This window comes from Centrocercus urophasianus, unplaced genomic scaffold (assembly GCF_019232065.1).
Source record: "Centrocercus urophasianus isolate 14NV4802_14NV808 unplaced genomic scaffold, USGS_Curo_1.0 seq_21, whole genome shotgun sequence".
Taxonomy (NCBI): domain Eukaryota; kingdom Metazoa; phylum Chordata; class Aves; order Galliformes; family Phasianidae; genus Centrocercus; species Centrocercus urophasianus.
In genome coordinates, this window is record NW_024884767.1 from 13042966 (window position 1) to 13064107 (window position 21142).

At 42.7% G+C, this 21142-nt stretch overlaps 1 protein-coding gene across 2 annotated transcripts in view; it reads right to left on the minus strand.

Annotated features, from left to right (window-relative positions):
• Positions 1-6237, minus strand: part of CDC42SE2 (CDC42 small effector 2) — a 95558-nt gene extending 89321 nt beyond the window's left edge. Inside the window, exons 1-2 of one of the 2 annotated variants that reach the window (XM_042823075.1) lie at positions 6144-6237; positions 5574-5630 (exon numbers count right to left, since the gene is read on the minus strand). The gene's annotated coding sequence lies outside the window, so the exon portion shown is untranslated. Of the gene's footprint in view, positions 1-5573; positions 5631-5726; positions 5790-6143 lie in introns of those variants that run through there. The other variant, XM_042823076.1, reaches the window with a different exon arrangement.
• Positions 6238-21142: the final 14905 nt, after the last annotated feature.

A 21142-nucleotide genomic window follows, 5' to 3' on the forward strand; every position in this document is an offset into this window, starting at 1 on the left:
ACCACTCCACCATGCTTACCCTATAAAAATTAGACGTTACTTAAAATAGCTTCAGTCTACTTCCTTGAAGTGAACTGACTTCCTAGACACAGAAAATTAGCTAAAATCCTGCTTCTGAACTCTACAACACATAGTTTTGACTGGAGAAATGAGTATCTACTAGAACTCAAAATCTGTTTACAAAGCTCAAGTAAACATGACAGACCTTAACTTAAAACTGGCTTTTAAATCAATTTTACTTCATTTTGTTTCTCTCAAGAGAAAGTCTTAAAAAACACAGCTCATTTGAAAGGGACTTGAACATGGAAGCTCTGACCAAGCTAGCTTTCACTGGAATGGTTAAGAAGGGAAACAGGTAGCTGAGTTCAAACAAAAAAATGTTCTCAGGAAGCTTTAAAGGAGTAGGTGGAGTTCCTTTAGCAACTGGCCTTTGATGAGAATAGCTGCACCACACGGGGCCAATTAAAAGAAATGTTATCAGTCAGTACAAGAGTTTTTGAGCATGAGCCACAAGATAAAGCAAAAAATAAAAGTAACAAAGAACTTTCTACATAATAATTCAACGTTTAATTATGACTGTTTTTGTGAGAAAACCAATTTATGAAAGTTCTGCTTTTGCACAGTGTTTAAGTAAGCGTTCTTCAAATTCACCTGATGACTACAAGAGGAAAACAATCCCGTTCCAAAAGGTGAAAGTAAAATAATAGTGATAAAAGAAATTCCTGGGACCCTGTTTAATCTTTACTGATGGCCTAGATGAGAGGATTGAGTACACCCTCAGAGAATTTGGAGGTCACATTAAGTTGGGAGGAGGTGTTGATCAGCTCAAGGGTAGGAAGGTCCTTCAGAGCATCTGGATGGAATAGATGAAAGAGCTGAGTCAACTGTATAAGCTTTAACAAGATCAAATGTCAGATCCTGTATGTCACATGGGGTCACAACAACCCCATGCAGCACTACAGGCTTGTGGCAGGGTGACTGGCAAACTGCTTGGTGGAAAAGGGTCTGACAGCTAGCTGAAAATGAACAAGAAGTGTGCCCAGGTGGCCAAGAAGGCCAATGGCATCCTGGATTGTATTAGAAATAGCACTGGCAGTAGGAGCAGGGAGGTGACCACCCCTCTGTGAGAGCCATGCATGCATTTTGGCACACTGTTGAGGCTACATCTCAAATACTGTGTTCAGTTTTGGGCCCCTCACTGCAAGAAAGACATCGAAGCCTCAGAGCATATCCAGAGAAGGACAATGGAATTGGTAAAGGGTCTGGAGCACAAGTCTTATGGGCAGTGGCTGAGGGAACCAGGATTGTTTAGTCTCAGAAAAGGCGGCTTAGAGATGACCTCATAGCTCTCTGAAACTGCATGAAAGGAGGATGCAGTGAGGTTGCAGTCAGCCTCCTCTCCCAAACAACAGTGACAAGACAAGAGGAAATGGCTTTAATTTGCACCAGGGAAGGTTCAGCTTGGGTATTAGGAAAAATCTATTCTCAGAAGGAGTGCTCAGGCATTGGAGTAGACTGCCCAAGGAGTTGGTGGAGTCACTGTCCCTGGAGGTGTTGTAGAAATACGTGAATCTGGAAATAAGTGACATAGTTTAGTGGGCATAGTGAGATGGACTGGCAGTTGGACTGGGACTGGGCAATTTTAACAATCTTTCCAAGCATAATGATTCTATGGTTTTACAATTCCATATCATATGACATTGTGTGAAAAAAAACTATAAAACTGAGAGCAGTTCTGAGGCTGCAGCTGCTGCTCAGGAATTGGTTGGACATTGTTGGGTGGGTAGTGTGCAATTGCGCTGTGCATCACTTGTTTTCTAATAATAATAATAATAACATGCTTATTTCTCTCTTCTTTCTTAGTAAACAGCTTTTATCTCAGCCTGTGAATTCTATTTCTTTTTTCCTTCGATACTCTCCCCTGGCGCACTGAGAATGACTGTCTAGTACTAATGTACCTGCCAGGTTAAACTTGAGTAGGACAGTAGTTATCACCAGAGTAAAAAGCTGCTGTGAAAAATTCAACAACAACTGCACACAACACATAGAAGTAAAAAGAGACCGAAAGGGTCCTCAAACATTATAACACCCAGCTATGCAACAAGCACTGAGGATAGATTCTCACACAGCACTCTCCAGAATCATTCATCTTGTTCTTTTTTTCTTTTTTCTAAAACACTGTCTGTCAAAACCAGCCAGCATTCTCATTGTTAATTTTCCTCTTTATTCTCTTCGTTCTACTCATTAAGTGCAGCATGAACGTGAAAACTTCAACATGTTCAGTGCAACTGTTTGACTTTTCTCTTACCCACTTTCATTTGTTTCAGGTTGCTTTGCCTTAAATTTATCATTATTTCCTGACATCATCAGTAGTAATGCACTTAAAAAAAAAAAAACCAAACACTAATAATGCAAGACTGTCTTGCACCATCAAAATATCAAATCTTCAAATGATTATGAGATGCTTGAAATTTGCTCCTTTTTTCATCCAGAATGCTTTACAAAAACACTTCTCTTTTCATACCCCCTTTTCTTTTCCACTCCCAAGTTTATATCAAATCCATTCAAATGTTTGCTCTTGAACAACAACAACAAAGTATTTACTTGTGTAGTCATCATCATATACACTTAGCCTCTATAGCATGTCTGTTCCAAGAGGAAAATAGCAAAACAGCTGTAATACTAAAAGATCCACCATAATACTAATCCTGCTAAAGTGTGCTTTAAGAATTGATAAAATTGCATTAGAAAATGGGCACGTATGTACCAACCACATAAATGGAGTACATAGCAGCAAATTCCCCACAAACCTTGAGCAAAAACAAGAATGCTTTTCTTTGCACCTAAGGCATCAGAACTAGTGAGCATTTTCACACATCTCAGTTACGTGCTTTGCAGAAAAATGCTACTACTGGGAGACATAATGAGACCAGTATTCAAGATGGGTAGTTACTTGTAGTTACTAGCAAACACGTTTTCATTAACATGACAGAGGAAGGTACTAGCAAGGTTGTAGGAAGGACCATGCTACTGACTACCCATTTTCTCATATCTGTACATGCAGAGAGGCATAGCATGAGAAACAGATATCCAGAGCTAGGGAGGCAACCAAAGATAAGTGGGCTGTTCAGGCATGTGTTTATGTCAAGCAACACTTTTTAGTGTTAGATAGAACCCTACCTACTAAAAACACGTGTTGAACTAATACATCCGATGTGAAATTTCTACTCAGCTCCTACACTCAAGTTCCCAAGTGTAGTCACAAGCTGCAACTAAGAAACCAAAAACTAATTTGAACAGCCAAGGGATCACTCAAAGGTGGTAAAAGGTCAGGTGTATTTGGATTATAACCAAGTTATGACCAAGTGCTCAGGTGACACTGACCAGAACCCAGAGTTACAGTGAGTCTTTACTGTATGTGTAAAGCAGATTGACAAGAGATTTTTTTAGGCATGTAGCACACCAGGCTTACGTACAATCTGCCTCTTCACAACAAGCTAAGTTACCCTCCTTCAAAAAAAAAAAGACTTCAAAGAAAGATACTTTTGGGAAGCAGTTTGTTACATCATTGAGTAATTTAATTCAGCTTCACATTTCATGCCTAAGGGTTGGTCTATGATCACATTAAAGAAATGAAATATCACTTCACTATTCTTAACTTCAAAAAAATTCTTCAGCTCCAAGAAACTACCACCTCAATTATGAACTCCATAATGAAATATTCTCCTTGTTATTTACATGTCAACAGTGTAAAAAAAGTCATTTTTATTTACGAGATAGTGTATTGCACTGCCAGCAAGAAATCTTACTGAAAAAAAAGACACCCTTACACACACACACACACACACACACACACACTCATGTCTGACGGTCAAAAAGTCTGGTACCAACATCTAAAGGGTTTGGGCAAGCTCCAAAAGGCTTGTTCAGGTTACCAGGTGCTAGACTACCAAGGAACTTCTGGTTAACAAACTACTTTACTATCATGAACCACTACTTCTAGAAAAGCAGAACAGTGTTGATCATACACCAGGGAGAAATGTTAAGCGTGAACATCTAATATTTCTTGTTTACTGCAATATTTCCATAGGACATAATCCAATTTCTTGACCCTGCTTTAGGAGTAGTATTCTAATCACTGCAATGAATGCTCTGATGGCTAGGAAGAAAAGTACCAATAAAAAAGAAAAAACATTCAGAAAGTCACTTAGAACATAAACTGCATTTTTTTTTCTCCATTTCCATTTCTAAAGCAGCCCAACTTTTTTTTTTTTTTTTTTTTTTTTTTTTTGACAGCAGAAACCATGACAGGATGTTTGAAACATTTTCATTTCTCTTTTTTCAATCATGATAAGCCACCCCCTCCACAGGCTTTCCCCTAGATGGCCGCACACTGCAAGCCATCACAGAACTCCTTACATGTTTTATAGGGTCAGAACTACCAGGATTCTTCAAAGTAATTTGTGTGGTTGTATTACAGTATAGGTAAACTGTAAAAGGTCAGCTTTACAGCTTTACAGCTTTCAATAAAAGATAATACGTGATACAGCCGCAGCATTTCTCGATAACAAAATGCACCTGTCAACAGTTTCAGTTTTCTTCATCTTGTGAAATGGATTAGGACACTTCATAGACCATACAACACAATTTTTCTCAGTTTCTGACCTAAACATCTTTGGTCTAGATACTCAGAAACTCCACAAGGAAGAGTCTTGAACACAGAATAATTGATGTTCTATGGTAATGAGAGCCTCCTTTCCTCAAAGCAGAAATTGCGTTGAAAACCTTTTCTACATTAGCAAAACATGTTTAGGTGTTCAGTCAACCATATTCAGATTTTATGGTGAAATTAAGTTTGAAGACCAGTGATGTATATATTGGTAAACAAATCTATGTACAAATTAGAATTTATACACAGTGCATGACTTCTTTGCTTACTTGAGCTTCTACTTAGTTCACTATTTGCTTGAACATTCCCTACAATTTCACTGACAATAGCCCCTTTTAACCTTAAAAAAATTAATCACTGTAAGTTATTTTGTCTTTCAAAACTGTGACTATGTCACAAATACGAAAGATACCTTTCAGAAACATCCCTGTATCTGTACTGAGCTATCATTAATCAGATTACCTAAGCAAATGGCACTGACTAAACATTCCTTAAAATGTGGTTATTCCTCACACATAGCCCCAATTTATTCAGTTAAATATAAGGAAGCACGTCAGTGTTACAGCTACAAGGGCTCCCTTACTGCTGAACTGAGATTCAGTAGCAGCCACTTGTCCTTCAGGATTAAATAAGACTCAGCACCAAACAAAAAAACCTCAAAAACAGAACCTCCGGCTTTACCAAACAGTACATCCGAGGTTTACAACCACTTCAGCTTTGCATCCTGTTATCACAGTACTGTAAAGATGTGTTGCAATAGCTATGAGAAATCTGTTTAGGATTTCATTTAATTTGCACCTTAAGTTTTTTGTAGGAAAAAAAAAAAAAGTGAAACAGAGATTAAATAATTCCTCCATCCATCCATTCACCCATCCAAACTTAAGAACAGAATGAGCGGACTTACAGTTTCAATCGTATCAACTTCAGAGCAAAAAGTCCCAGGACCTTATGTTCTCTCAGCCTGTAACAGAAAGATTTTGGCAGAAGCACACGGTTAGATGCGGTCAGCAGAAGTCGAACACCCCCCCCTCCCCCCGCCCTCAGCGGACAAGCGCACCTCCGCTGCCACACGGCCGCCTCTTCGGGGACGCGCTACCGGTATCAGCGGCAAGCTCGCGGCCCTCGGGAAGCCCATCCACAGCACCACCCTGAGGTCACCCCACGCCCGCTGCCGCCCGCCCGCCCGCCCCCGCCCCCCGCAGGCCGGGCCGGAGGCCCGCATCCGCGCACCCGCCCGCCGCGGCACCTGCCCGATAACACGACAGAGAGCAGCGCGCTTCGCCCTGCCCGCAACCCGCCGGCCGAGCATCGCTTCCGGCCCCGCTGCAGCGCCAGCGCGCGGGCAGGGAGCGGTCCCTCCCGCCGCCAGGTATCGGTACCCGCGCTCGGCCCGTCCCGGCCTTTCCCTTCCCTGCTCGCCGCTTCCCGTGGCACCGGCTGCTCGGGCTCTGCGGACCCCCGCGACGTCACTCACCGCTGCCCACGGCGGCGCCCGCTCCTTTGTCTGCCCGCTGCGCCTCGGAACCTCCGTACCCCTCCGCAGGGCGTCCCGCGCCTCTCCCCGCGTTGCGGGGCGACTGCAAGGAGGATGCGGGCGCGATCGGCGGAGCGTCCGACGCGGCCGGGCAGTCACATGCAGCGGGTGCGGGCCCCCTCCCGCGCTCCCGGCCGAGCGCCCTCCCTGCGCGGTGGGGCGCGGCGTTGCGAGCCCGGCCGGGAGGCTCCGGGGCGGGGTGGATGGAGGTGAAGATGGCGACCTCGACAGCGCTGCTGTGGCGAGGGGAGCGGATCCCCGAGCGGCCAGCTCCCCGTCGGTTTCGGCTCGGCGCTGGGAGGGAGGGGACAAAGGAGGCCGGGCGGTAGCGACGGCGGCTGCCGCCGCCCGCTCTCCTCTCCGCCGCCGCCGCCAGAGCGCTTCCAAAGCACCGCCGGCGCCGGGAGGGAACGTGCCCGGCCCCGCAGCGACCCCTGCCGGCCCTTCCGTCTCGGAGCGCAGCGGGCCCTGAGTCGCCGGCGGGCAGCAGGGCAGGGCCGTGCTGCGTCGTGCCGGCCGGCGAGCTGTTGCCGCCCGCCCCACGCGGTGCTTCTATAAGGTATTAGAGCTGCGGGCAGCACGGCCCCCGCCGTGGCCAGAGGGAAGGTCCCTGCCGCAGCCTGCAGGCCTAGCTCCGGACCCCTCCCGGCGCGCCGCGGGGATCGCCTCACCTGCTGTGCAGCTGTGAGGGGTTAGTTGCTTGCTTAGTCATCAGCGGGAGTGCGCTGTCCTTGCAGAGGCCGTGGGAAAGCAGCTAGCGAGATCTGACGCGGTCGGATCATAGCTCCAGGAGAGAGGAGTGTAGAGCGCGGCAGAAGGCTCTGAGCTAGACCCAAGACCGTTCACAGCAGCGGGCCCCGTGTTTTGCTGATGACCTTCACCATTTTACCGACGGCAGAGTGGGTGATGAAGCAGTGACTGGTTCGCCGATCCCAAGTAGCTGTTACGGCATCAGGAATCTTGAGCAGAGTGCTCTCCATAGCACTGGCTAGGACCGTGCATTGTCTTAAAATTATATAAATAAATAAATAAAAATCAAAGTTATTCTCTTCCAAACTCAAGTATGAATCAGCCACACCAGCAGCATTTTTCATGCACCTATTTAGATGGTGAATATTATCCGGTTCTTGAAAAGTGCTGCTGCAGCCCTTGTTAGCATTGGTTTTAAACTTCTCTTTATTCTTAATGGACTGCATAAAAAAACACTGTAACTTGCCTTATGTCGTACAGATAGTGCGTGGTAAAACCAGAAACCAAATCATGGAATCATAGAATCATATAATTGAGTTGGAAGGGAGTCCCAAAGGTCACATAGTCCAACCTCCCTGCAATGAACAGGGACACTCACAGCTCTGTGAGATTGCTCAAAGCCTGGTCCAGCCTGATCTTGGATGTCTGTAGGAACAGAGCATCCACCACCTCTCTGGGCAACCTGTTCCAGTGTTTCACTAACATCACTTTAAAAACCTTTTTTCATTATATCTACTCTAAATCTCCCCTCTTTTAGTTTGAAACAATTTTCCCTTGTCCTATCACAACAGACACTGCTAAATAGTCTGATCCCTTTTACAGCCACCCTTTAGATACTGAAAGGCAACTCTCTGGTCTCCTTGGAAACTTTTCCCCTCCAGGCTGAACAGCCCCTGCTCTCTTAGTCTGTTCTCTTAGGGGGGGTTTTCTACCCTTCAGTCATTTTTGTGACCCTCCTCTGAACATGCTCCAACAGGTCCATGTCTCTCCAGTAGTGAAGACTCCACGTTTGCACACAGTACTCCAGGTGAGATCTCACCAGTGCAGAGCAGAGGGGCAAGACCACCTCCCTTGACCTGCTGGCCATGCTTGTTTTGATGAAGCGCAGGGTACAGTTGGCTTTCTGGGCACATTGCTGGCTCACATCTAGCTTCCACTCACCAGTACCATAAAGTCCTTTCCAATGGCTATGCTCAATCTTCTTGTCTGGGATTGTACTGATAGCTGATACTGAGGTTGCTACAGCCCGGTACAAGACCTTTCGCCTGGATTTGATGAACCTCATGAGGCTCTCCTGGGCCCACTGCTCAAGCCTGCCTTGGTCTCTCTTGATTACATCCCATCTCTCAGGCATGTCATCAAGCACCACACAGCTTGATGTCATCCACAGAAGACTTGCTGTGGGTGCTCTTGACCCCGCTGTCGATGTCACTGATATTAAGATATAAGATATTAAAGAATGTCTTTCCCTGTACTGACCTTGTACTGAAGCACATAACTTGTCACTGATCTCCATCCAGATACTGAGCCATTAAGACAATTCTGTGGATACAGCCTTGAAAACAGTTCCTGTTCACCAAAGAGTTCACCCAAAAAATCCATGTCTTTCCAATTTATTGAAAAGGATGTTATGGGAGACCATGTCAAAGTCCTTACTGGAGTCCAAACAGATTATATCAGTGGCTCACTTCTTGTCTATTGATGCATTTAATACCATCATAGAAGACTACTAGGTAAGTCACGCAAAACAATCCTGAGTTTGGATGCAGTCCCAGTCATTCTAGACACGAGTTCCTTTTCTTTCATTAGCTCAGTTTCTCAGTTCTTGACTCCTAGTAGTCAAGAAGTCAAGGTAGTATTGAAGAAATAATGAAGAGGACATGCTCACATAAGATCTTTTGAGAAGTAACATATGCAGAAAGCTGAATATCTAAATAGAAATGTTATAAATGTGCTTTGTGCTGAAGTGCATAAATCAGAGGGACACTGCAGGATATTGGACAAAACCTGCTTATACAGGAATTCTTCCTGTGGAGAACTGCCCACACTGGGAGCACCACTGATGTATACATTCATCATTCTCTGTTTTAGGCAGTTCTGATAATGCTCATAGTCTTGGGCATCTTCCCTGCTGTGTGCCCAGAGGGTCTTGCTGGTCCTGGTAGCACAAAGCAGTGAGCACCCAATGTCTCCAAGATGTGTGCAGCAGCACCATATGAAGTCCATCTACACTGTGCCAGGAAGATGTCAGGGGACAGTCGTGGGCCAGACTGCATATATACAGCCACACATATACACAGCCATACAATCTTCACTTTCTAAATACTTGTCTTGTGTCCTTCTGAGCAAAGAGTGACTGTTCTCTGCATTTCTTTCCCATTACTGATGACTTTTTAAAATTATCTCTTCCATATCTAAAGTTAGAAGGGAAGTTTATCTTTCAGAATCTAGTTTTCCCCCTCCCGCTTCCTCGGGGCCTCATGCCAAGGAATGAAATTTATCAGGGCAGAAATAACTCTATATCTGAATGAACCTTTTGTGATAAATGATATTCTTCCCACCCTGTGTGCCAGAATGCTTGGCAGTTAGCATTCCAAACAAAGAGAAATCCACCATTGCTTGCTTTGATTATGTTTGCAAAAGAATGATTGCTTTTTAAAAGGAAAAAACCAAAGTTTAATAATTCCAAATCTAGCAATGCATTGTTCTCTGTTTTAAATAAACAATAAATTGAACATGTTAGCTGTGACCAAGCTACAGTGTGTGGATGTAACACCCACAAACATCATGGTGTTCCTCTATTTCTGGAATTGCCATGGCTGTCCTGAGAAGGTTTGGACGGCAGCTACAAGCAGTGGGGTCAGCAATATATGGAGCTGCTGCAGCTGGCTAGGCCCATGCTGCTGACCTGTGCCAACCCTGTGCATTCTTGTGGCAGTCTGTGCAGAAGTCTTTTCTATTGCTGTTTTCTGCAAGCAAGGAGTTAGGGGCCCCTAATGCAGCTCAACTTCTCAGAGGCAACATGTTAAGCTCTGTTCATTCAGCCAGAGTCTGCAAGGGTCTGTTCACAGCCAGCGCTGAAGATCAGTCCAAACATTAAGAGCCAGACTCAAGAACAGCTCTGACAGGTGGTGCAGGGGCAAGGAGCAAGTTTAGCCTTTGGTCCGCTACTGAAAAAGAAAGCTACTGTGATCTCCATGGGGATCTCCACTTACCCATAGTGGATATCCCCAGTCCTTCACCACAAACAAGCCAGAATAAGGGAAGACCTTTATTCCTCCAGATTTTTGTTTTATTTTTTTATTTTTCCCCCTGGAAGTCCCTGCAAATCCTCCAAATTCACACGGATTTGGCATGCAAGCCCGTCCATATGTCCTGTCGACACGAAGGCTCATGCCACATGCTTCGTAGCTTTATAGGCAGCGGTGCTTTCTTTCTCACTTAGACTCACAGAAGATACACTTGATGCACAAGCTCAGGTACTCTGTTAGCAGAGTGAGGCACATTTACACTCACTGGGAAGGTGAGAGTGGAAATGAGCATGTGTTTTATCAGCTCAATCACTTCTCACTTAACATGTAAAGACCTGAATCTGGCAGAGTACCCCAGAGCTTTTCTGTGATGTAAAAATAAGATTTTTAAACAAAAGCAGCTCACCAATTGTACATTCAAAGGGAATTTTTGCAGATCTATTCCATTTCAGCACTTCCTCTGTCAGAAAGGAGCTTCAGTAAATAGTGGCAGTGATTTTGTTGCTTCTTTCTAAGCCTGCAGTCAAATCTCTGTGCAATGTCTTCATTCACTGCTCTTTTTTTTTTTTTTCCTGACAGAAATGCAATACCATAAAAATTTTTTTACAGTTAATGTCTGTGCAAGAACCAGGGCTGATAATTGGGTTTCTAACACACTTTCTATAACTTCCTTGAATTTTCTTTGTAGGCATTTATATGGTCCTGGAAAGCTGTAATTATTTAACTTCCTTCTTTGTTTCCTCTCTCACCCTCTGCTCCCGGTCTGTTTAAGGTGCATGTTATGTTCATGCTGTCTTTGTACATTGCCTGGCTTTAAGTAATTTCCTATTAGATTGGCTTCTCTACTTGCTATTGTGATATAAATAATAAATAATGTTGCAATTTAATTTTTTTTATTGTTATTTCAGGAGTTCTCGAGTTTAACTTTGTTTTCCTATTTATAAAAATATGAGTTTTACTGGTTTTACCAGGGACATTAAAGGTCATTCCTTTAGGCACTGTGGAAAGCAGGCTTTGCTGAGAGATGCTGCTGTGAAATTTGGCAGAAAGGTCAGGGGATGAGAGCGAACCCCCTGGAATCCTCTTCAACATCTACTTTTTCTCACCATTAGTATTAATATTGCCAAGTGTCTTACTGATGGAATGGAGACTTTTACAGATTTACACCATTGGTGGTGCTGACTAGGCTCAAGTGTTTTTCTTCTCATTCTGGAAAAAATTCCCTTCCTCCCTTCCTCCCTTCCCTTTCTTCCTTCCTTCCTTTCTTCCTTCTCATACCTTTTCTTTTTTTTTTTTTTTTTTTCTGGCCAAAGGAGCATGCAAAGAAATTACTAGTACTTCCACAATAATTCTGTTTCTAGCTTTAAAGGGTCAGCCTCTTCTCTCGTGTCATTAGTGATAGGACCAGGGGAAATGGTTTCAAGCTACGGCAGGGGAGATTCAGGCTGGACATGAGGAAGTATTATTTTTCATAAAGGGTGGTCAGGCACTGGAATGGACTGCCCAGGGAGGTGGTGGAGTCACCAACCCTGGGGGTGTTCAAGGAAAGGCTGGATGTTGTGTTGAGGGACATGGTTTAGTGGGAGCTATTGGGAATAGGTGAACGGTTGGACTGGGTGATCTTTTAGGTCTTTTCCAACCTTGGTGATTCTATGATTCTATGATTCTGTATATTTTGATGCTGTATCTGGTGTCAGGTACATTTTGTACCTCTAAAGGGACTTCTGTTCTCTCTGCGAAATGTGGAGCATCAGTGTGCACAAAGCCACGGGACCTGATTTCATACACCCATATGTGCTGAGGGAGCTGGCAGAGGTGATTGCAGAACCACTCTCTATCATCTTTGACAGGTGTCGGAGTACAGGAGAGGTGCCTGAAGACTGGAGGATAGCCAGTGTCACCACAGTCTTCAGAAAGGGCCAGAAGGAGAATCCGGGGAATTACAGGCCAGTCATTCTCACCTCTTTCCCTGGAAAGGTGATGTAACAGCTTGTTCCGGATGGCATCTCCAAGCAATGGGAAGAGAAGAAGGTCATCAGGAATGGTCAGCATGGACTCACGAAGGGAAAATCGTGCTTGATCAACCTTGTAGTCTTCTATGATGTCACCACCAGCTGGGTAGATAGGGGGAGAGCAATAGATGTGGTCTACCTTGACTTCAGCAAGGCTTTTGATAATGTCCCCCGTGACATCCTCATAACAAAGCTAAGAAAGTGTGGGAAAGATGAATGGATAGCAAGGTGGGTTGAGAACTGGCTGATGAGCTCAGAGGGTGGCAATCAGCCGTGCAGAGTCCGGTTGGAGACCTGTAACTAGTGGTGTTCCTCAGGGGTCGGTGCTGGGTCCAGTCTTGTTCAGTATCTTCATTGATGACCTTGATGAGGGAGTAGCATCCACTGTGAGCAATTACGCTGACACAAAGCTGGGAGAAGTGGTTGATATGCCAGAGGTTGTGCTGCTATTCAGCAAGACCTGGACAGACTGGAGAGCTGGGCAGTAAGAAACCAGATGAGGTTTGAGAAGAGCAACTGTAGAGTCCTGCACCTGTGAAGTAATAACCACAAGTATCAGTACAAGTTGGGACATGACCTGCTGGAGAAAAGCTCTGTGGGAAAGGACCTGGGGTTCCTGGTGAACCACAGGTTGGCCATGAGCCAGCAGTGTGCCTTGGTGGCCAAGAAGGCCTATGGCATTCTGGGTTCCAGGTCAAAGGAAGGGATCCTTCCCATCTACTGTGGGAAATATGCCCCTGTCTTCAGTAAGACCAGGTTTTTACCATGTGTTTGTGTGTTTATAGCTTTGTAACACAGTATTTTGAGTGTCTGAGTCTTTATTTATTTATTTATTTTCCCCCCACTTAGTATCAGGAAGGTTCATGCTCAATTACACTAATAAATTGCAATATACCTTTTCCCTTGCTGCTGGTTTTGTTATTTGCTGCAACTAGACATTTAAAAACAGAATCCTACTTGGCAGGTGGATGGGTGGTACTAAAAGCCTGCTTGCTCAGCTTGGCTGAGTAGTTAGCCATTCCATTAAGACATACCTCCTTTCCTCCTTTACACAATAGGCAGCAAGTTACATCAACTCACAGATTGCTGGTAGTTTTGACCTTTTTCCAATCTGCTACATTACTTTGGAATAACTTTCAGTCTCAAGCCACCAGACACTGACATTTATTTAGAGCAGGACATGCATGTTGACAAAAAAGGAAAAGCAACTGCTTTTCCTATATTTTTTCCTATATGCACAGTAATGTCGTGTCCTGAAGCACCATCTTTCTGCTTGCTACTGAAATCTGTAACAGTACTATCATTAAGTACAGGCATTTATTCTGTGTCCATAGCACTGGTCAAAAGAGTTGGGGTTTCACAATAGAACTAGATGATGTAGGGGAAAAACATGCTGAGCTTTCCTGAAAGTAAGAATCCTTAGGACTGCTTATAGAGCTCGGAGAATTTTAGAAAGCTCGAAGCCAGAGGCAGGATATATGTGACAATCCATCAAAAAACTTAACTCAAACACCATCCCCACAGTAGAAAAATGTATGTGTGAGGTTATGCAGCTTTTTATTTTTGTGCCATCAGCCTCACTGGTTCCTGCTTGGGTGAAGCACAGTTGCGGCTTGCCTGTCCAGCTGCACTGCCACAGTTTGCCATGGCAGGGCATGGCTTTTTGTGTGGGGCAGACCTGAACATGTCTTTTTTTCCTGAACTGAGCAAGACCACTGATGCAGCAAATGACGCTGAAGACAGAGTACAAGTGAATGGTGAGTGAACATCTCTGTAGAAGTGAAAAGTTCTTCACAGGTGCTGAGGGAATGAAAACAAAATGTTTATGGACATAGTTAATAACTGAAAGTTATAGCTACACGCAATCATCAATGCTGTATGTGTAATTAAACCAAGATATCAGATTACATGCATGTTGCCCATAATATTTGGCAGGAAAATGTCTTCCTGAGATGCAAATGGATGACAATATCCATTCTGAATTCTGGTCTCCGGTGTGCAGTGGGAAGTGAAATCTCTTTTGTGGTGACAGAACTACAAAAGGACAAAAGCATACTTGTAAGTTGAAATGTGACTAAGATATACTAACAGTAAAATATTAGTATGAAATTCCAGGCTTGCCAGAGCTAATAAATTCTGGTTTCTTATGTCCTTTTCTCTATATGGTCTGATAAAAAAGTCGAATGAACAAAGTCTTTCTGGCAGGTGAGATGTTCACCAACTCTCTGCTGTGTGGTTTCTCTGCAATCCAATAAAGGACAACAAAAACTTACAGGAACTTACAAATCTGAGACTTTATCTTTTTATGACAAAAACTAAGATTTACACAGCATTCACAGCTTGAAGCAAGGTAAGAAAAACTTATTTATTTGAATAGGAAATTAAAAAAGAGAGAGAGAAAAACTTGATCTGAAAAGAAAGCGAATAGAATAATGAAAACTGCCTTAAAGGAATATCAGATTTTCACATTTATGTGTTTGAGAGAATTAGCTGTGAAAATGGGGCTATCCAATCACCCAATTCACATAATAGAAATCACAGCTACTGCAGGCAGTCAGAATACAATTTTTCCAGTTTAATGCCTTAAGAAATATATGGTAGCAAAAAGTTCTGCAAGATGATTGTTCAAATATTGTCTGAAAGTATATTTCCTCTGGGTCTTGAGTGACTGCCTTTTCTCCCCTATGGCACAAAATTGACAAAGGAATATTTAATCAACCATTCTCTTTCCCTTCCTAAGTCTACATTTGACCTTAATTTATTTTCTTTCCTCACAAAACCAGGGGAAACATGGGAAATTTCCCTTGGATGTCATTTGTACCAGCATTGCTTTCTAACTTATCAGAGCACTGGGATATCTGACCTAAAGTATGATCCTGTAATATCCAAAGAGAAAAGTAAGCATTCTGGAATAAGGGGCTCTAAATCATTGGGACTTATGCTGGGGGAAAAAAAAAAAAAAAAAAAAAAAAAAGGATTCACTCTTATGACTTAATTAGTAAGCTGTAACATGAAAGGTATAGGTATGGGTGGGCGCCCACTGGGTGTATTTTGCACCTGTGCCTTCAGCACCTGCTTGGCAGCGGGAGCAGTGCAGGAAGCTGGGGCTGTGTAGGAAGCCTAAGAATGCCTATGTTTCATTTCCCCCATAACGGCCTCCTTCTAGTGAGGTCAGGCCACAGAGTGTCTGCCTCTTTACTAGAGCAGCCAACACTGGTGCTGAAATGTATTGGAAGTATGCTAATGGGCATAATCATGTCCTGGAATAGAGTTTGGTGTCTTCTGAGCAATTGCAAAGAAAAAATGAGGCACCATGTGATAACGCTGGTGGGCAAACTTAAAAAAAATTGAGGCTTTAAATGCATATTAAATGTAATTCAGGTTCCAAACTGGGAGATCTTGGAGCTTCTTCAGATATTAAACTCCCACTGAAATTTACAGCAACTCCAGCAATCTCTCAAAAAGCAGTAGGTTTTTTATTCACCTGAGTAGATTTCAGCTATTTGTTCTAGAACAGTTATTTCTATAAAAAAAAATACACCAGCATAGATTCTGCTCGTGAGCAAATCACATACAATACCTGAACAAGTTCAACAGTTTGTCAGGCTATCCCCTGGTAGTTCATATAACTTACTTTTTCAGCATTCCAAAAAGTCAAGCAAAATGTTGATGAATTGCTTTCCACTTTAAAGATCCCTGACAGAGAGACTGATTACAGTGTGCATAAATCAGTAAAAAAAAAATTACAGTGAAAATGTGTAGAACAGCAGCAGGGAGCTACCAAATATAATGTACTGCCTATTTATACATCTAGGAAGACATTCCAAGGATTTGTGTGCTGAATTATCTCATAGAAATTCTCTTTTCCTCAAACAATCCACAGCTGAGCAGTAAATGGCAATGATACATAAATAGAGATAAATAGAGCTGTGCCCTCGAGAATATAAGGACATGTAATTTCGGAAACTCAGTATGTACTTTAGTGTTTTATGTCCACCATGTGATTGCTTCCTTTTTGGTTTCTGTATTTTTAGTCCTATTGGTCCAAATGTGTGTTTGGGAACAGATGGAGCACCACTTCATCTTGTTGGAACCACAAGCAGCCTACTGGTGGGATAAAGCCATATCGACTTGAGGTGGCTCAGCTGTTGGTGCACAGCCTTGTTCTACCCACTGAGCTAGGAATTCAAAGCAGGGAGCAACGTCAGCATATCACACTGCCTGCTGCTACTGGCTTTATTTTGATTGCTTTATTGGAAAGAAGAAGGTCTGCAGAACATTTAAAGCAAACAGATTGCCTCAGTGTGCAGAGGACTAAAAACAACATGCTGCTCCCCGAATGCTTAGTATTTTGTCACCATCAAGTTATACATAGCCAGTTCTATTCTGAGGCTTGTCCCTAAGGCATCTGAAGCAATGGGAGCTTAAGCCAAAATCTTCCTGGAAAACTTTTAGCACAATTTACTCATACAATGTGGGAACACAATTAAAGAACACTGACATCCAAAAGCTTAATGCGTTAAGCTTTTCTTTGAAGGTATTTCTTACCAATGCTTTGCCAGTGCTAGGACAGCTTCACTAATGTTTAGGACAAGTAGGAGTGAGAGCAAAGACATGCTGCTGGCAACCAGTGTTCCACATAGCGGTGTTGTACCAGAAGATTTCCACCACGTTCAGGAATGGTTGGGACTCTCTGACAAAAATCTTGGGTAGTTGCTACTGGAAGTTTATGGATTGGCACTGTAAGATACTTCATTTGTGAGATATTTATGGTGACAATCTGGACTTTGTGTGTGGGATATACTTGCAGGAGTTTAAAAAAAATGTGCTAACTCTTTTGGGCCATTTTTCCTTTTTTTTTTTCCTTACCTCATTTTAGATTTGAAATATACTGAGGGATTTCATGGAAGTGAAATCCTTTTACTTTCTCCCATGCCACTTCCTTAAGAATGAAGGATATATTTATAATGACCTAATCTGACAAGAAATAAATAAATAAATAATCACTGTATCCCAGTGAAATCCATTAAGAATTTCCCACTAACCTCTATGGAAGCTGGATTAAATCCCAAGAATTGCATTAGTTTTGGAGCGAATATAAAAGGAGAATAGATGTCTTCCTTCGGCAAGAAGAGAATGAGGAACTTTCTGAGGGTATCAAATTAGAGACATGGGGCTCATGTTCCTTTTATTATGCCTAGACAATATAGTGTGGCAACAGAACAATTAAACAGTTTCTGGGTTTCCTTAAAAATTTCCTCATACTGCCTTCTATGGATAAGACTTGAACACACACACACGCACAAAAAAACACCTCTCTACCAGCAGTTATAACATTCCTCCCTCCCCAAACTGTTCACCTTGCATTATTAATGAATTCATTTTTACTCTTACAGTATCTCAGTCTAAGAATACACACAGGCAGTTCCATGTTTGGATGAGCCTAGGGAACACACAGTGCCTGTCATTTGTGCTGTGCCTTGCCTGTGAGACAGCACTAACCAGGATTAGCAGTTTGCTGGGCGTGAACAGTGTGGTACACCATGTCTTCTGCTGGGGGACAATTTAGAACAGATATTAGGGGGGAACTTCAGGGGAAAATCTTTCCTCAGATGGTGGTGAGGCAACTGGCACAGGCTGCCAGAGAATCGTTGGAGGCTCCATCTCTAGAGGTGCTCAAGGCCAAGTTGGATGGGACCTGGGCAGACAGATCAGGTGGGTGGTAGCCCTGCCTACAGCATGGGGTTGGAACTAGGTGATGTTCAAGATCCCCTCCAATCTATATCTATGTTTGGTTCTATGATTATGTCATTCTAAGATTCTACAATATGCCACAAAATGCATTCAGATCACAGTGGAGACACAGCATCTTTGCCTCTACTAATGTTGGAAAATCTCACAACTGTCAAATTTCTTCTCAAATTTTGAATCTACTCATGTGTATGTTCAGAACAAGACACTAGATCCTTTGGCCTGTTTGGACATTTGGAATTCACTCATATATGACCACTACCTATGCAATTTTCTGAAGCACAAAAAACTGAGACTACTGAAACAAAAAATGAGTTTGTATTAATTCTTCTTCCAGGGTGGTCAACAGCAATGAAAAACCAGGAGCAAGCAGAAAATGTAATGAAATCTTGTGATATTACACATGGCTACTGTTGATTTTTTCTGTTTACTGTTTGCCTTTGTCAGCATCCAAAATCCCCATTATGGCATATTTAAATAAAACAATAAAGTTCTTATATATGGAGAAAGAGAACCTGCTTGAAGAGCTCACAGTCAAAATGAAGAGCAAGAAGGAGCAAGCTGAACTTAAAAATAATCAAAGTGAGTTTTGGGTGGTTCCATGACTGGTTAGGTGGCTGTGGTACCGTTCTGACAAACCCCTGCCTCCCACTGAAAGGCAAATCTTCTTCTGCTGCTTTGTTGTTGTAGTTGATCAAAATGGTCTGTTTCAACCCAATGTGACACTGGAAAATGCCTTTGCTACTGCTCAGTCTATGCATAACTACAATAAAAAATATATATTAAAAAAAAAAGTCTGTTTGCAGCATGTTTGCTGATAGATTTTTTTTTCTTCATCTTTTTTTTGCTTTCACTCATTCTGCCTCTGTATCACTTAGTTCATGTTTACATTACTCTTTCAAAACCTCCAATGCACTGCGGTCATTAGTCCTCCAACACTGAGCATTTTGTTCTACTGCTCTGCTGCAGCTGCACTATGCTGCTTGTTCAAGTAGAAACTGTTCTTCTAAACTATTTCAGATCTCTGATACGCAGTTAACACGTCCTGCACCAGACTTCAGCAACTCACCTACAAAACTTGGCTGGAGGGTATAAGGCTTTCTGTCTCTTTCAAGCAGCCCTGGATTCCCTAATACAGATTTATGCATGTAGCTTTATCATCAAATTTTGCAAGTATCTTCTAGCTTTGGCCCAGAATTCAGGACTGCTTTCTTGCCAACCTATACTGAGAATGCTTACTATCCCACCCTGCATGTAGGATATTTATTTAATGTCTCAGACTTGTTTTGAAAAGAAAAATACTCAATTCTCAGCTGCCAATAAGAAAAAAAAAAATTGTATATTCTTCTTTGAATGTCAGATAAACTCATTGTGACATAAAGACATCAAAATGTAGAAGTGCCCTAAAAGTTATTAGGACATCTGAATTCATTCATATACAACAGCAGAAGTAATTTGAACAGCCTTCTGTATCTGTTCAAAAATAGATTGCTGGACCCTGATCATTCAAGTTCTGGTTGATTATTGTATTATCTACTGAGTTGACAAAGATTTACATCAAATCTTTGTGCATGCATGCATGCATAACAGAGAACCAGTTTCATGAGGCTTGGAGAATCACAATCTCCTATTACGGCATCACTCAGTCCCTGTAGCATAATAGGAGTATTCTTCTTTATTCCCTTTTGCACCAGTGGTTCTGCTGTAATTGGTTTTCTTTTCTTTAGTCATTGTCAATGGCGCTATCAGGAAAGAGACACCTGAAGCCTCTTTAGAGTTGACTGTCTTGATATGGCCCCAAGACGATAGTACTGCAAGGCTGTTGATACTGCAAGATGACTTTCTCTCATTTCATGCTTCTACTTCTCAAGAGAAAATAAATACTGAAGAAAATGTGTGTGTAGCTTCAGAATTTCTCCTCAGGCAAGTAGCAAAGTGCAGCAGAAAACTTTGCTGCTGTTCCTTCCTCCACGTCTTTTCCAGTTGTCTCTTATTTTGCTGTCAGGTCAGCAACCACCAACAGTTACAAACTTAGTGCAACACTGCAGCAGTGAGCAGAGGAAAGCTACTGACACGGCTAAGTGACAGCACAAAGGAAGGGGACCCTTCTTCAGTGCGCTATTCCAGCAAGTGAGAATCTCCTTGTCACATGCTTCTGTCTGGACTAAACAGAACAACATTCTTTGATGATGTGAAGAATGTTTTAGTACCTTGAAGGGATTAAAAGCCAGATGCACTCATTAGCTGAGAGGCATACAGTGCCTGTCGGACAACTTGCACTCCTTTGTCAGTGATTCAGGCCTAAAATACCCTCAGGAAGATGGTATAGGAAGTTGCTAATGCCTACACCTTGGGCAGTTCTGTAGGATTTATCTTTCTTTTTTTTCCCCCCTGAAAATGTGACATTAGGGCCTTAATGTGATATTTTATTGTGATAATGTCTTAGACACATCCATATCAAACTCCTCCACATGGTTGTTGTCTCATTTCCTTAATTTGACACATTTGGAAGTGCAGAGCTACTCCCAGCTGCTAGCCTCTGCCAGGTGCTTTCCCACGTGCTGCCCACCTCCACCTCCTACTGCTTGCAAAGTGCATGCAGGTGGTCCCTGGGCTAGCCCCTGCCCACAGGACTTGACAGTTCAGGCCTGCAGCTTCACCCAGTCTGTGGCCTGTGGAATTCTCTAGAAATGGCAGACTACTCACTAGTGAAGCAGACTGCTTCTTCATATCCCACTGTATGGAAGCATCTTGATTACCTTCAGTGAGGCTGTTCACAGAGTTCATGACATAGACTGCTGGCCAGCCGTGCACGCATAAGAAAACATTAAATACTGATACTTCTCCAAGTTGTTCAACATCTCAGTCTGATAGAAGAATTCGGATGTAGGACTTAGGTTTTTAGTGTGGTTGCAAATTTCAATGTGAGAAAAAAAGTAAATGGGGTAAGCAGCAGCATCCATTTTATCCAGAGCAAAACTGGTGAACACAAGAGGAATCTCAGGACAGCATATAAGTTTTAACTCTTAAACTGTTCAGTACTCAGGAACTTTTATTATGCAAAGAAATACTTCTCCTGCCTTGAGCAATCTGACATAGTTTGTTGAATGTCTAAGTTTAACAAAGCTATTTTTATTTTCAGGAAATTATATAATTTAAAACATGAACGCATGGA